We start from the raw sequence: 15,656 nt of genomic DNA on the forward strand, positions 1-15,656 counted from the left end.
TAGGGACAATCATAATTACATAGGCTAGACTTCTAGAGTTTTAGCCATTACGATCTCAAGGTAGATCAACTCTCGTAATACTCATATTCATCAAGATCAATCAAGCAGGAAGTAGGGTATTACCTCCATAGAGAGGGCCCGAACCTGGGTAAACAGCGTGTCTCCTGTCTCCTGTTACCATCAACCTTAGACGCACAGTTCGGGACCCCCTACCCGAGATCCTCCGGTTTTGACACCGACATTGGTGCTTGCATTGAGAGTTCCACTGTGACATCGAAGTCAGGGTCGATGGCTCGCCTTGTGATCAAGGACAATATCACCGCCGAAGGAGCTCTGGCCCCGGGCCAAACCCTCCGGCTGGGTGGATTTATCATGACCGCCCATTCGGCCGGTGAGCCGATGATGACTTCTCAGGTCATCAAAAATAGCCTCCAAATTGACTCCGAATACTCCAAACAGATGGATCCGACGGAATTGTCGTCCTTGAATGAACTCCTGGATCGCATCGCCGCCTTGGGGGTCGCTACAGACTACGATCAGATTGGGCTTAAACCTGATCAGAGAGAAATCAAATCTCCACCGAACTCCCATCAGATAGCGGTAGTAGAGGAGCAAAACAACAACTCTCCCTCTATAATGAGGATGAACTATGTTCGGATCTCTGAGCTTGAAGAGCCGGATACCTGTCCGTGGAACGGCATGCCTTGTCCTCCGAACCTGGAATCAGACGGTAGACCTGAAAAATCGGTCGATCTCCCAGAGACCGAACTATCAAGCTCAGAAGTTTCTCAAACTCCGGATCCCAAATTGGGTCAGGGTTCGGATTTAAATCCACCCACCCACCCAGATATACGCGATCTCACATACCTACAGCAGCAGTCTCAGGAAACAGTCCATCACTTTTGGGCCAAATTCCTCCTTGTCAAGGACAAGATTAAAGATTGCCTCGACGAAGACGTGATCTCAGTATTCCGTAGTAATTGTACGGACGAAGGAATCCTCAACGCCATCAATCGCCGTCACGTGTTACACTTTGCGGACTTGGCGACCATAGTACAGAAGTACTGCGCAATGGAAAGCGCCTGGAAAACTCAGGCAGCTCGCTGGGAACCACCAGTTTCCACTCAACCCTTCATCCGGGCAAAAAGGATGCACCCTCACGGGGCGCCCGACACAACAGTAAAGAAATCTAAACCAATTACGGGGCGCGGAACCGTCCTAGAGGAATGGCTCGATAGGCCATGCAAAATACACACAACACCGGATACCATACCTACCCACAGCCTTAGAGCATGTTGGATACTCCGGCCAGTGGCCAAGAGTGGCGAGGATATCCTCACCAAAAATACCTCAGAGCAACACCCCCCAAAAAACGACGACCTCAGGGTATTGATGGTCTTTGAGGCTTTTGCTTCAAACAATCGACGCAAAAGGGCCCTCCGTGATCACGCCGAAGTCTACCAAGTGACAGCAATAAACCCTTGGAACGACACGACCATAACTTTCAATGCCAGTGACGAACCAAAATTCCGGACAGCCCGGGCACCAGCCGCCTTGGTTCTTAATCCAATTGTGGACGGCTTTCGGCTACCAAAGTGCTCATGGACGGCGGCAGCGGATTAAACCTCATCTACGAGGATACCCTTAATAAAATGGAAATAGATAGGAGTCGTATAGAGCAAAGTAGCACGACCTTTCAAGGAATTATTCCCAGTCGGGTGGCACGATGCGCGGGAAAAATTACACTTGACGTGGTATTCGGCACGCCGGAGAACTATCGGTCCGAAGAGATAACCTTCCAAGTGTCCCCTTTCAACAGTGTATACCACGCCCTGTTGGGGCGAGATGCATTCACACGCTTCAAGCCATACCTCATTACGAGTATATGAAGCTCAAGATGCCCGAGCCCAATGGTATTCACTAGTGATCCGGATATAGCCCTCCACACCGAAAACAAAACAGCATCCCTGGCCCTCGAGGCACTATCTGAGGCCCTCACGGCCGAAGATTTAACCGCGCTGCGCTTGACGGTGGATAGGGACGACGTAATCCTTGATAAGCGCTCCAAATCCACCTCCTTCAAACCAGCAGACGAAATAGTCAAATTTCAAGTCCACCCAACAGACCCAAAGAAGACAGCCTCCATCGGGGCACAGCTGGACCCAATGGTGGACGCCGCACAACGAGCGTTCCTACACGAGAACTTCGTCTGACAACCCTCTGACATGCCAGGAATCCCACGCAGGTTGGCCGAGCACATCCTCAATATATTGAAGGGATATAAGCCGGTCAAGCAAACACCACGATGCTTTTCCGAACCCAAACGACAAGCTATGGGGGAGGAGCTAGCCAAGTTAATTGAGGCCGGATTCATCAGAGAAATAAAACACCCGGACTGTCTAGCAAACCTGGTGATGGTGCCAAAGAAGGATAAATCCTAGCACATGTGCGTCGATTTCAAAGACCTCAACAAAGCTTGCCCTAAGGATCCCTTCCCCCTCCCCCGCATTGATCAGATTATCGATGCCACTGCAGGACACGACTCATTGTGTTTCCTCGACGCATATTCCGGAGACCATCAAATTAAAATGAAGGAATCCGACCAAGCCGCAACGACATTTATTACCCCACATGGGCCTTTATGCTTCAACACTATGCCCTTTGGGCTTAAAAACACCGGCGCCACCTACCAACGCATGATAAAAACATGCCTGGAGAAACAAATCGGCAAGACAGTTGAAGGGTATGTGGACGACGTCGTCATCAAGACTAAGCACGTCGAGTCATTAATAGACGACTTACGCCTCAAATTCGATCTCCAGACATATGAGATTAAGCTCAATCCAGAAAAATGTGTTTTTGGCGTTCCCTCCAGAATATTGTTGGGCTTCATTGTCTCCAGTAGATGAATCGAGGAAAATCCAGCCAAAATCCGAGCTTTATCTCAATTGGCTACACCATCAGACCTTAAACAGGTCCAAAAACAAGCCGGATGTGTGGCAGCTTTAAGCCGCTTTATCTCCAGACTAGGAGAAATAGCATTGCCGCTTTATCGACTTCTCTGACGCACCGACCACTTCGAGTGGATGGATGCGGCAACTATCGGATTGAAAGAAATAAAGGCTCTTTTAGCAAGCAGCCCAATCCTGGTCGTGCCAAGCATCGGCGAACCAATGTTATTATACATCTCTGCAACACACCAGGTGGTGAGCGCAGTACTCGTCGTCGAGCGAGAGGAGGACGGACACAAATTCCCGCTCCAGAAGCCGGTATACTACATATCCACTGTCCATAATTCGTGCAAATCCCGGTACCCTCATTATCAAAAGATAGCACACACGGTCTTCATGGGATCCTGGAAGCTACGACACTATTTCCAAGAGTGTTCGATCACGGTGGCTGCCGAAGTACCACTGAATGACATAATAAACAACCGCGACGCCATGGGCCGGATTGCCAAGTGGGCCATTGAGCTCCTTCCATTCGACATAACATATAAGCCACATCAGGCCATCAAATCACAAGTACTGGCGGACTTCCTCGCCGAATGGACAGAGGCTGGACTCCCTAAAGAGTATGGCACATATTCCAACTGGGTCATGCACTTCGATGGTTCTAAAATGCTGGCGGGCTTAGGGGCGGGCGTTGTCTTAATGTCCCCCATTGGAGACACGGTTCAGTATGTACTCCAAATATTATACACAGACTCCAAAAATGCAGCGGAATACGAGGCCTTATTGCATGGTCTTCCGATGGCTGTCTCCATGGGCATACAACGCCTAGAAGTGCGTGGGGACTCGAACCTCGCAATATTTCAAATAAATGGAGATTTCGATGCAAAATATCTGAAGATGGCAGCTTACCGCAACGCCATTCTCAAAATGTCGGCTCAGTTCGAGGGGCTCGAGTTTCACCATGTGGCTCAAGAAAGTAATCTAGCGGCGGATGTCCTTGCTCGCATCGGCGCCAAGCGCGACCCCATCCCACCTAACATCTTTCTGGAAAGGCTTTTTAAGCCATCCGTGGTGTGGCAAGGGGAGAACGGCAACACCAGTCTGGATCCAACTATAACCCCAGATTCCGAACACATTGATATCATCGGAGGCTCAGCCATCGAAATAACACCGTCGACCCATCTTATCATGGCAGTCATTGCCCCATGGACCAAACCCTTCTTGGCCTACCTTAATAGGCGAGAGCTCCCTGAGGATCAGAATGAAGCTCGCTGCATTGTTCGGTGTTTGAAAGCCTACAAGGTCCACGAAGGAAGGCTCTACAAGAAAAGTGCTACCGGAGTACTTCAAAGATGTATCTCCGAGGAAAGGGGTGGCAGCTCTTGGCTGAAATTCATGCCGGTCTCGGTGGGCACCACGCTGCAGCTCGGGCCCCTGTAAGCAAGGCCTTCCATATAGGTTTCTATTGGCCAACGACCCGAGCAAATGCCAGGACCTTGTCCAACATTGTGTCAAATGCTAGCTTTTCACCAACCAAAGCCATATGCCACCCACTACCCTACAAACAATCCCCATTACTTGGCCTTTTGTGGTCTGGGGGCTGAATATGGTCGGACCCCTTAAAGGAGGCAGCCATAAGAAAAAATATCTGCTGGTTATGGTAGATAAGTTCACTAAGTGGATAGAGGCCAAACCAGTTAAAACGGCCGAAGCCGGACCAGTGATAGACTTTATATCCGGTGTCGTGCACCGTTATGGTGTCCCACACAGCATCATCACCGACAACGGCTCCAATTTAACAGCCGATGAGGTGAAAGCCTAATGTGCTAATCTAGGCATTAAGCTCGATTACGCCTCCATCTATCATCCGCAAACAAACGGTCAAGTCAAACGAGCCAATGGTCTAATTATGAGCGGCATCAAACCTAGACTAGTGCGGTCCTTGAAAGAATCAGACAAGCACTGGGTTGAGGAGCTCAACTCTATACTCTGGGGGCTACGGACCATGCCTAATCGCACTACCGGATACACACCTTTCTTCATGGTGTACGGCGCAGAGGCTGTGTTACCCTGCGACATTATTCATGACTCACCTCGAGTGTGCATATATGAAGAGAGAGAGGCCGAGCTTGATCAGCAAGACAGCTTAGATGCCCTGGAGGAGGAGCGTGATGTTGCAAAAGCCCGTTCCGTATTTTATCAACAGCAGGCCCGCAGATATCAAAGCAGAGAAGTGCGGGCCAAGACTTATAATCTTGGTGAACTCGTTCTGCGCTTGCAAGAGAAGAAAAAGGACAAACTCAAGCCCAAGTGGGAGGGTCCCTTCATCATTGATGAAGTCCTCACTGGAGGAGCATACCGCCTGCATGATGCATCAGACAATCGCCTAGAGCCGAACCCTTGGAACGCGGCCAGACTCCAAAGATTCTATGCCTAGCACCGAACTCTTCGTCCATCTCCTTCTCCCTATTGTCTCCATTATTTTTTTCTCCTCTCTTTTCGCTTTTCCTTTCTTTTAGCCTTAAAGCTTTCGTACGGCCAAAACATGCACATATGACGTACACATCTTCAAACGTAAACGTCCATTATACCAGGGGGCTTCTTGCACAAAAGCTTATTATTGTTATTATTCGAGCATCAAGCTCATCACATATGCGTTTTCTCCTCATATGTACCTTTCTTTCGCCATTATATGCATCAATATGACTTAAGTTTTGGCCAAGCTGGGTTGCCTGGCTCCTGTGCTTATGCCCTACGTTCCCGTTAGTTCGGCTAGGGCATAAAGGGATCACCTCTGCGATTGCAACTGCTGGGTCATCCGGATGTGTACCTTAGACTGGGTGAAGCCGAAAGCTAGCATTCTTAAGGGAATATTCGGTCGGCGGACTAAAGATGTTTTTATATTCCTCCCACTATGAACCCCCAAATGTTATGCATACTGCGATATTTTCAATCACAGTCCGGACATGCACATTAACGCATGTACACCCAGGGAAAGGAACCCTTAACAGAACTATTCTCTCTGGAAGATGTTTCTTACAATCATAATGTAATATAACATAGCTAGCCGGATACAACTTGTCTGTTCAAGCAACGATGACCCCTACGCCTGGTTTCCACGCATACCCCGCCTATTTTGTCGCTCAGGTATTCGGAAACACTCTGCACCTTCGGGTCCAGAGGTCGAAGCGAAAAGGTCAGCCATGACAATTGTTTTACAATCCGGCTAGGGTGAAATATGTCAAGGAAAGTACATAGTCACTTGGACTCAAAAATTTCCTCCTCTATACCGTCTAACAGGTTGTCTAGCTTACAGTCCTGTTGGGAATATTTGGCGGCTACTTCTACTTGGTCATATACCAAATTAAAGGGAATTTCTTTCCCATCCGGCCCTAGAGGTCGGACCCGGGCCATATGATTTGGATCAGGCTTGGTATACCGTGTCTTTACCATGGCCCAGGCCTCTCGCGCACCTTCCCGGCAGGATGATATCTTCCATAATCGAATACGCCGTCGTGCCCCTTTGAATAGCTCCACGAGCTCCACCACACCTCCCGGAGGAGAGGCGGATGGCCATAAAGCCTTGGCAACACTCCGCATTGCTTGCCGAACTCGCTTGTGCATCCAGGACAGCTCTTGTAGCAGGTCGCCTTGAGATCCGGACATCTCCTCTTTGGGACAGCCAGTCAGCATACCTGCAGACAAATCTGTCAGTTCCTACCATCACCGAATGATAGGGAGGCAAGTTTGAAAAGCATACTAAATATGCCGCCTTTTAGCCTCCTATTCTCCTTGACGGTGTCAGCTAGCTGGGCTCGAACAACTTTTAGTTCTTCGCGCAGTTGGGTATGGGAATCTTGCAGCTTCTTCTTCTCCTCCCTGACCCGCGTCAACACACGCTCGCCTGCTGCATGTTGCCTTTTGGCCTCTTGTTCACCAGCCTGGGCGACCATTAATTTTTCTCTCAGTTCCTCTAGCAATTCTGTCAGCGGAAACACAACAGTATTAATATAACTGATATATGATTATACTTTCTTCTAACAGGGAGAAGCATTACCAGGTGGTGCCTCCTTGGATTTGTTTTCAATTCGGTAGTAGCCGCAGTTAGCTGAGTCTGACACTTTTCCAGCTCTTGAGACAGCAGGCTATTCTTCTCCATAAGTGCCTGATCACCCAATGATCCTTAAATCAGTTGTATCAACTGCTTTAAGTCTCGGGGGCTACTGGTATATGATTATTAAATCTACACTTACCCGCATATCTTTTAGAAGCTGGTCCATGGCCCTGGCAAGTCCATCCCGAGCAGCTGGGATGTACGCATCAGCCAAGCTGAAGGCATTGAAAGCCTCCCTCAAAAAGCCAGAGTCACGGAGAACGGCCCTCCGACGACGATGATTCATGGCGCTCTCCACTTCAGAGTTCTTGACGGACATATCGTCGGAATCCTCTACGGAAGGATAGTCCAGCGCCACTCCCGTGTCAGCCCCCGTCCTTAGGGCAGGGTTCGGAACTTGACTAGTGGAGGCACGGCCGACAGGATCCCCGGACATAGTCCGGCAGACGCTTTTCCTGATAAAATGCGGCGGATGGCTGTAGGATCTAGAAGTAGATGTGTCTAGAGGGGGGTGATTAGACACATAATGCTCAAGTTGCAATTTTTAAGATTTTTCGGATTAAGTGGAGTTTAGGCACAATTTCAACACACACAATACATATCAAGCAAGCATGCAAAGAGTATATGAGCAACGGAATGTAAAGCATGCAACTTGCGACAATGTAAAGAGAAGGGTTTGGAGAATTCAAACGCAATTGGAGACACATATGTTTTTCCCGTGGTTCGGTTAGGTGGTGCTATCCTACATCCACGTTGATGGAGACTTCAACCCACGAAGGGTAACGGTTGCGCGAGTCCACACAGGGCTGCACCCAAGGGTAACGGTTGTGCGAGTCCACACAGGGCTCCACCCACGAAGGGTCCACGAAGAAGCAACCACCCACAAAGGGTCCACGAAGAAGCAACCTTGTCTATCCCACCATGGCTTTCGCCCACACAGGACTTGCCTTACTAGCGGTAGATCTTCACGAAGTAGGCGATCTCCTTGCCCTTACAAACTCCTTGGTTCAACTCCACAATCTTGTCAGAGGCTCCCAAGTGACACCTAGCCAATCTAGGAGACACCACTCTCCAAGAAGTAACAAATGGTGTGTAGGTAATGAACTCCTTGCTCTTGTGCTTCAAATGATAGTCTCCCCAACACTCAACTCTCTCTCATAGGATTTGGATTTGGTGGAAAGAAGATTTGAGTGGAAAGCAACTTGGGAAAGGCTAGAGATCAAGATTCATATGGTAGGAATGGAATATCTTGGTCTCAACACATGAGTAGGTGGTTCTCTCTCAGAACATATGAGTTGGAATGGTGTATGCGTTCTGATGGCTCTCTCTTCGAATGAGAAGAAGGTGGAGGGGTATATATAGCCTCCACACAAAATCCAACCGTTACACAGTTTTCCAACCTCGGTGGGACCGAATCAATAAACTCGGTCGGACCGAAAATGTAAACCTAGTGACCGTTAGAGATTTTGGTGGGACCGACTGGATCAACTCGGTGGGACCGATGTGCTGGGGTTAGGGTAAATCCAAAACTCGGTTTGACCGATTACTCAAACTCGGTGGGACCGATTTGGGTAATAAGTGAAACTGAGATTTGGCCAAGCAAACTCAGTGGAACCGATTGCATATCTCGGTGGGACCGAGAACATTGCAATGGGTAACAGAGAGTTTGCAAGCCCATCTCGGTGAGACCAAGATCCCATCGGTGAGACCGAAATGATTAGGGTTTGGCAGTGGCTTATGACAATTGGAACTCGGTGGCGCCGGATAGGAAAAATCGGTAGGACCGAGTTTGGCTTAGGGTTTAGGTCATATGTGGAAGTGGGGAAGTAGCTGAGGGTTTTGGAGCATATCACTAAGCACATGAAGCAAGAGGCTCATTAAGCAACACATCATCCCTCCTTAATAGTATTGGCTTTTCCTAAAGACTCAATGTGATCTTGGATCACTAAAATATAAAATGAAGAGTCTTGACCTTTTGAGCTTGAGCCAATCCTTTGTCCTTAGCATTTTGAGGGTTCCACTTTCACATCCATGCCATGCCACTCCATTGTTGAACTTATCTGAAACATGCTAGATTGAAATGTTAGTCCAACAAGAGATATGTTGTCATCAATTATCAAAACCACCTAGGGAGCACTTGTGCTTTCAATCTCCCCCTTTTTGGTAATTGATGGCAACATACATCAAAGCTTTAGATAAATATATAAAGAACAGCAAGTAAAGCTTTGGAAGGACATGTAACCTACATGTATGCACTCATGTAAATATGAAATAGAGAGGCATGTGAGAGCATAACCATGACAGAGTAGGCAAAGTGTTACATGTATCTTGGCCATATGCATCAGAGCAAAAAATTATCAAGGAAAATACCTTCATGCTCATGAGTCCTTCTTGCAAACAGTATGTACATAAGCAAGAACTCCTCATACTCATGATTTTGATGCATATACTTACCTTGTGGTCTTGAGTTGGCTTAGGATGGAATGAACCTGCACAAACAAGGTTAGATAACACAGGTACGTCCACTAGCCAGAGCAAACAAAAGAAACCACAAGAATACCAAGATTGGGATGACATGTAGAGAGTGAGTACAAGGTACCATATTGAATTCAACATGTCCCCAAGAATAAAGATATGCAAGGAATTTTGACTGATTTCTTTCCCTTAGGTGTCTTGCTCCCCCTGAATCTTGCATGGGATATTGGGAGAAGATAGGAAACAGAAAATCAGAGCTGAAGGATATGAATAGAACTAAATTCAAATGAGTTCATATGAACATGTCTTTCCCCCAAAAAGACATGTGGCATCTCTCCTCTTGAACATCAAGCATCTGGGATCCTTGAGTATTCTCTCCCCCTTGGAGATTTCTTTCTCCCCCTTAATATATGGAATCCTTGAGTATTCTCTCCCCCTTAGGTGATAAGCTTTTGATGTGATCTCTCTCTCTCCCTGATGATAAGCTTTGATGTGATCTCTCTCTCCCCCTTTGACATCAATTTCCAAGAAGGTTGTTCCTGGAATCCGTCGAATAGGTTTGGTCCTTGAGATTCAGTACAAAGCAGGGAATAAAACTGTGATACTTGTAGAGGACAAGATTCATTGAGTGGAGCTAGATCAGAAAAAATATAGAATATGTGGCAAACTGTTTTTCCTGTTGCGAAATCGGTGGCACCGAGTGGCATGTTTCGGTAGTACCGAAGGGATTCGGTTGGACCGAAAATGGCTATTCGGTGAAACCGAGTTCATTACAGAGAAAAACACTTGTCACCTCAGCTCACTAGTCAAGTAAGATCTCACAAAGATTTGCAATGAATTAGCTGAAAGATTTGCAAGGAATTTGATGCAGAAATATGCAGAACAAAAATCAAAAAGAAAAGGGTAAAAGGTTTCTAGATGAAGTTTTTTTTTAATTGAAAAAGAAAGAAACAAATATGCAAGGGACAAATGCAATAACTCAGAAAGGAACACAAGAGAACTTCATCTAGAATTGGGCGGTGACATAGTCACCTATGTTAGAGTATATTGACTTAGGAGTCAAGTTAGAACACTTGATCATAGGTCATACTCATCGTTTAAGCTCAAAATGGGGTTACCATTTTTCGTTTAAGCATCTTGATGTATTCACATCTTGTTGAGTTGCTTTGACTCATGTCTTGGAGTAAAGCTTCTCTAAGATGGAATAACATACCTTGGGTGGTGATGTGGTTCTTGCTCATGTAGTTGAACTTGTGTGGGTGCTCAAGGTTGATGTAGTTCATCAAGAGTTGGGAGCACCACTTGGAGTTTGAGTTCATCTACCTACATGGGTTAGTTCTTGCAAGGAAGAGCACTTGTGTATCCAAAAATGACAATCATGAAGCTTAATCATAGAGTTTGTCAAAGGATATGTTTCATGGTTTTATGCTTCCTTGTCTTCAACCACTATTGTGTAGAGTCTTGGTGATGTAGAGAACGCTCAGGATATGAGTGAGTCGCAATCTCATGGAATTAGATTCAACCAAGCACCTACATGGGTTAGACAACATGCAAGGTGCAAATATATCCAAGACATAAGATAGTTATCATAAGAGATATATTATGGATTAGTCATAATCTCATGTCTTGCATGTATCCAATGGAGTTTCTACTCCAAGTTCGAAGCATCAATGATGTTCAATTCTCCTCTCAACCTGCAAAACACTTTCTCATCAAGTGATTTAGTAAATATATCCGCTAATTGCTTGTCGGTGCGAACATGCTTAAGATTGATGTCACCCTTAGCAACATGATCTCGAATGAAATGAGACGAACTTCAATATGCTTAGTCCGAGAATGTTGTACAGGATTATGACCAATTTTGATAGCACTTTCATTGTCACAAAGCAGTGGAACATGTTTCACATAAATCCCATAATCTTTAAGAGTTTGAGTCATCCAAAGTAATTGAGCGTAACATGAACCAGCGGCAATGTATTCAGCTTCGGCGGTGGATAAGGATACCGAGTTTTGTTTCTTGGAAGACCAAGACACAAGAGATCTACCAAGAAATTGACAAGTACCTGAAGTGGACTTTCTATCAACCTTGTCTCCGGCATAATCCGAGTCGGAATAGCCAACAAGATCAAAAGAAGACCTCTTAGGATACCAAATGCCAAAATTTGGTGTATGGATTAAATATCTCACTATCCTTTTCACAGCCTTAAGATGACAATCTTTAGGAGCAGCTTGATATCGTGCACACATGCACACACTTAGCATAATATCGGGACGTGAAGCACATAGGTATAACAATGTACCAATCATAGAGCGATAAACCTTTTGATCAACAGGTTCACCATCTTTGGTCAAATCATTATGTCCACTAGTAGGCATGGGTGTAGACATACCTTTGCATTCTTGCATATTGAACTTCTTGAATAAGTCCTTGGTGTACTTTGTTTGAGAGACAAATGTACCTTCCTTAGTTTGCTTGATTTGCAACCCAAGAAAGAATTTGAGTTCACTCATCATAGACATCTCAAACTTCTCTGACATTAGCTTTCCAAACTTTTCACTAAAGAGAGGGTTAGTTGAACCAAATATGATATCATCAACATAAATTTGGCATACAAATAGTTCTCCATTAACCCTTTTAGTAAAAAGAGTAGAATCAATTTTACCAATTTCAAAACCACTTGTAGTAAGGAACTTGGTCAAGCATTTATACCATGCTCTAGGAGCTTGTTTAAGACCATAAAGAGCTTTGTGAAGTTTGTAAACATGATTTGGTTTCTTAGGATTGACAAAGCCGGGAGGTTGTTTGACATAAACTTCCTCCTCTATTTCACCATTTAGAAAAGCACTTTTAATGTCCATTTGGTACAAGGTGGTATTATGGTGATTAGCATAGGCAAGTAAGATGCGAATGGACTCAAGTCTAGCAACGGGAGCATACGTCTCACCATAGTCCATACCTTCGACTTGTGTGTACCCTTGGGCGACAAGACGTGCTTTGTTGCGAACCACTTGTCCATCTTCATCTTGCTTGTTGCGAAACACCCATTTGGTACCAATGATGTTGTGGTTGTTGTCGGGCTTCTCAACCAATGTCCAAACTTGGTTTCTCTCAAAATTATGTAGCTCTTCATGCATAGCGTTTATCCAATCCGGATCTTCCAATGCTTCTTCAAACTTCATTGGTTCAATGCTAGAGATGAATGAATAGTTTTCACAAAAGTTAGCTAAATGAGTTTTTGAGCGAGTGATTCTCCCGGTTTGTATATCACTGAGGATTTGCTCGACGGGATGATCTTTGGCAATTCTTGCTCGAACTCGTGAGAGCTTCTGCTTGGGTCTTTGTTGAACATCTTCTTCATCTTGTTCTTCTTCTTGGCCTTCTTCAATGTTGACGTCGTCGTTGTCTTGTCGTGGTGGAGAAGGAGGTTGTTGATGTTCGTCTTGACGTATTTCCTCGTTTTCTTCATCTTGATGTGTCCCACTTGTGGATGCTTCCGTGTCGATTCTTGGTTCACCTTGTCGTGAAGTAGAAGCTTCCACTTGGACGGATGAAGTACTCTCCTTCACCTCTGTTGGACGAATTTTGCCAATGGACAAGTCTTGAATTGCTTCTGAAGAATCTTTGTCTCCTACATCAATTGGCAATTGCTCTACTTGCGAGCCATTAGATACATCAAACTTCACATCTACCGTCTCTTCAACCTTTCCGGTGAAATTGTTGTAGACACGGTAAGTGTGAGAGTTTGAGCCATAACCAAGTAGAAAACCTTCATGAGATTTAGGAGCAAACTTTGAACGATGATGCTTATCAAGAATGTAGCACTTTGAGCCGAATACTCGAAAGTATCCAACTTGAGGCTTGTTACCGGTGAGGAGCTCGTATGCCGTCTTGCCGAGTAGCTTGTGAAGATATAAGCGATTTGTTGCGTGACAAGCTGTCTCAACCGCTTCTGCCCAAAAGTGCTTTGGCATCTTGTATTCATCAAGCATCGTTCTTGCCATTTCGATGAGCGTCCGGTTCTTCCTCTCAACAACTCCATTTTGTTGAGGTGTGTACGTAGCCGAGAACTCGTGTGAAATCCCTTCTTCGTCAAGAAAGGTGTCCACATTTGCGTTCTTGAATTCCGTTCCGCTGTCACTCCGAACCTTCTTGATCTTCACATCAAACTGATTTTGGGCTTTCCTAGCGAAGTTTCTGAAGATCTTCTGGACCTGCGACTTGTCATTAAGAAAGAACACCCACGTAAATCTTGAAAAATCATCAACTATAACTAGACCAAAAGAATTTCCACCGAGACTCTTGTAGGCATTGGGACCAAAAAGATCCATGTGAAGTAGCTCGAGTGGCCTCCTTGTGGTCATGATGTTCTTCACGGGATGTCTTCCTCCAACCTGTTTACCTGCTTGACAAGCACTGCAAAGTCTATCCTTATCAAATATGACATCGTTAACTCCAAGGATATGATTTCCTTTAATAAGCTTGTCAAGGTTTCTCATGCCAACGTGACCTAGTCGTCTATGCCACAACCAACCTTTTGAGGATTTAGCAACAAAGCAAGTTTTAGGTTGTGCCTTTTTAGAGAAATCGACAATGTAAAGATCACCTCTACGCATACCCGTAAAGACCATTTTATGATTGTCTCGACGAAATACTTGGCAATCTACCTCGGTAAATAGGACATTCAAACCGAAATCAGCAAGTCTAGATACTGAAAGTAAGTTGTAGCCAAGAGATTCAACGAGCATGACATTTTGAATGGAACTATCATGTGAGATGGCCACCTTACCAAGGCCAACCACTTTACCCTTTGAATTATCACCAAAGGTGACATATTTTCGAGGGTCGTCATTTTCAGCAAGCTCACGAAACATCTCTTCATCTCCGGTCATATGATCAGTACATCCACTATCAAGAACCCATTCCTTTCCTCCTGATTCATATCCCCGAAGATTTTCCATAAGACCAAAATGTCTCATTGCATCATCAAGATCAAAGTCACTATCATCCTCATCGTAATATTCATGTTCATCATGATCTTGTGATTCATCATTTCCTAGAGAGAGTAATTCATCAGATAAATGATCATCAAAGTGGTCACTTTTATGAATTCTTATAGCTTTGAGTATGATATCATTAATGATTCCAACCTCTCCTTTAGCATGCTTAAGATTGGCAAGTTCAAGAAGACTTTTACCAAAACTAGGATCACTAGAGTTCATCTTACTCAAGGCAATAGATTTATGGAGAATTTCATCCAAAGTTTTCAAGGAATGATTGGGAAACCGTTCCTCAAGAAATTTCCATATAGTATAGGCGCAATTTTGAGTAGGCAAACTAGCAATCAAATTTTTGGGCAATCCTCTAATGATGAGCTCAATAGTTCTAAGATTGCGAATCATGTCAATATCTTCATCTAGGGTAGGATGCAAGGGATCAATATGAGGTGCACAAGGGCTAGCAATGTACTTGTTCAAATGATATTAATTGAAGATTACAAGCATCTCATTTTTCCACTCATGAAAGTACTCTCCATCAAGAATAGGCACTCTATGCCTAAGACTCCCTAATGTAGACACATCCATCTTCCTCCAATGATGATTAAACCAAGTCAATGGAAACCTGGCTCTGATACCACTTGTAGGATCTAGAAGTAGATGTGTTTAGAGGGGGGTGATTAGACACATAATGCTCAAGTTGCAATTTTTAAGCTTTTTCGGTTTAAGTGGAGTTTAGGCACAATTTCAACACACACAATACATATCAAGCAAGCATGCAAAGAGTATATGAGCAGCGGAATGTAAAGCATGCAACTTGCGAGAATGTAAAGAGAAGGGTTTGGAGAATTCAAACGCAATTGGAGACACAGATGTTTTTCCCGTGGTTCGGATAGGTGGTGCTATCCTACATCCACGTTGATGGAGACTTGAACCCACGAAGGGTAACAGTTGCGCGAGTCCACACAGGGCTCCACCCACGAAGGGTCCACGAAGAAGCAACCACCCACAAAGGGTCCACGAAGAAGCAACCTTGTCTATCCCACCATGGCCATCGCCCACACAGGACTTGCCTTACTAGCGGTAGATCTTCACGAAGTAGGCAATCTCCTTGCCCT

The sequence above is a fragment of the Triticum urartu genome, chromosome 3A (assembly GCF_056163025.1).
Source record: "Triticum urartu cultivar PI428250 chromosome 3A, HENAU_Tu73, whole genome shotgun sequence".
Classification (NCBI taxonomy): Eukaryota; Viridiplantae; Streptophyta; class Magnoliopsida; order Poales; family Poaceae; genus Triticum; species Triticum urartu.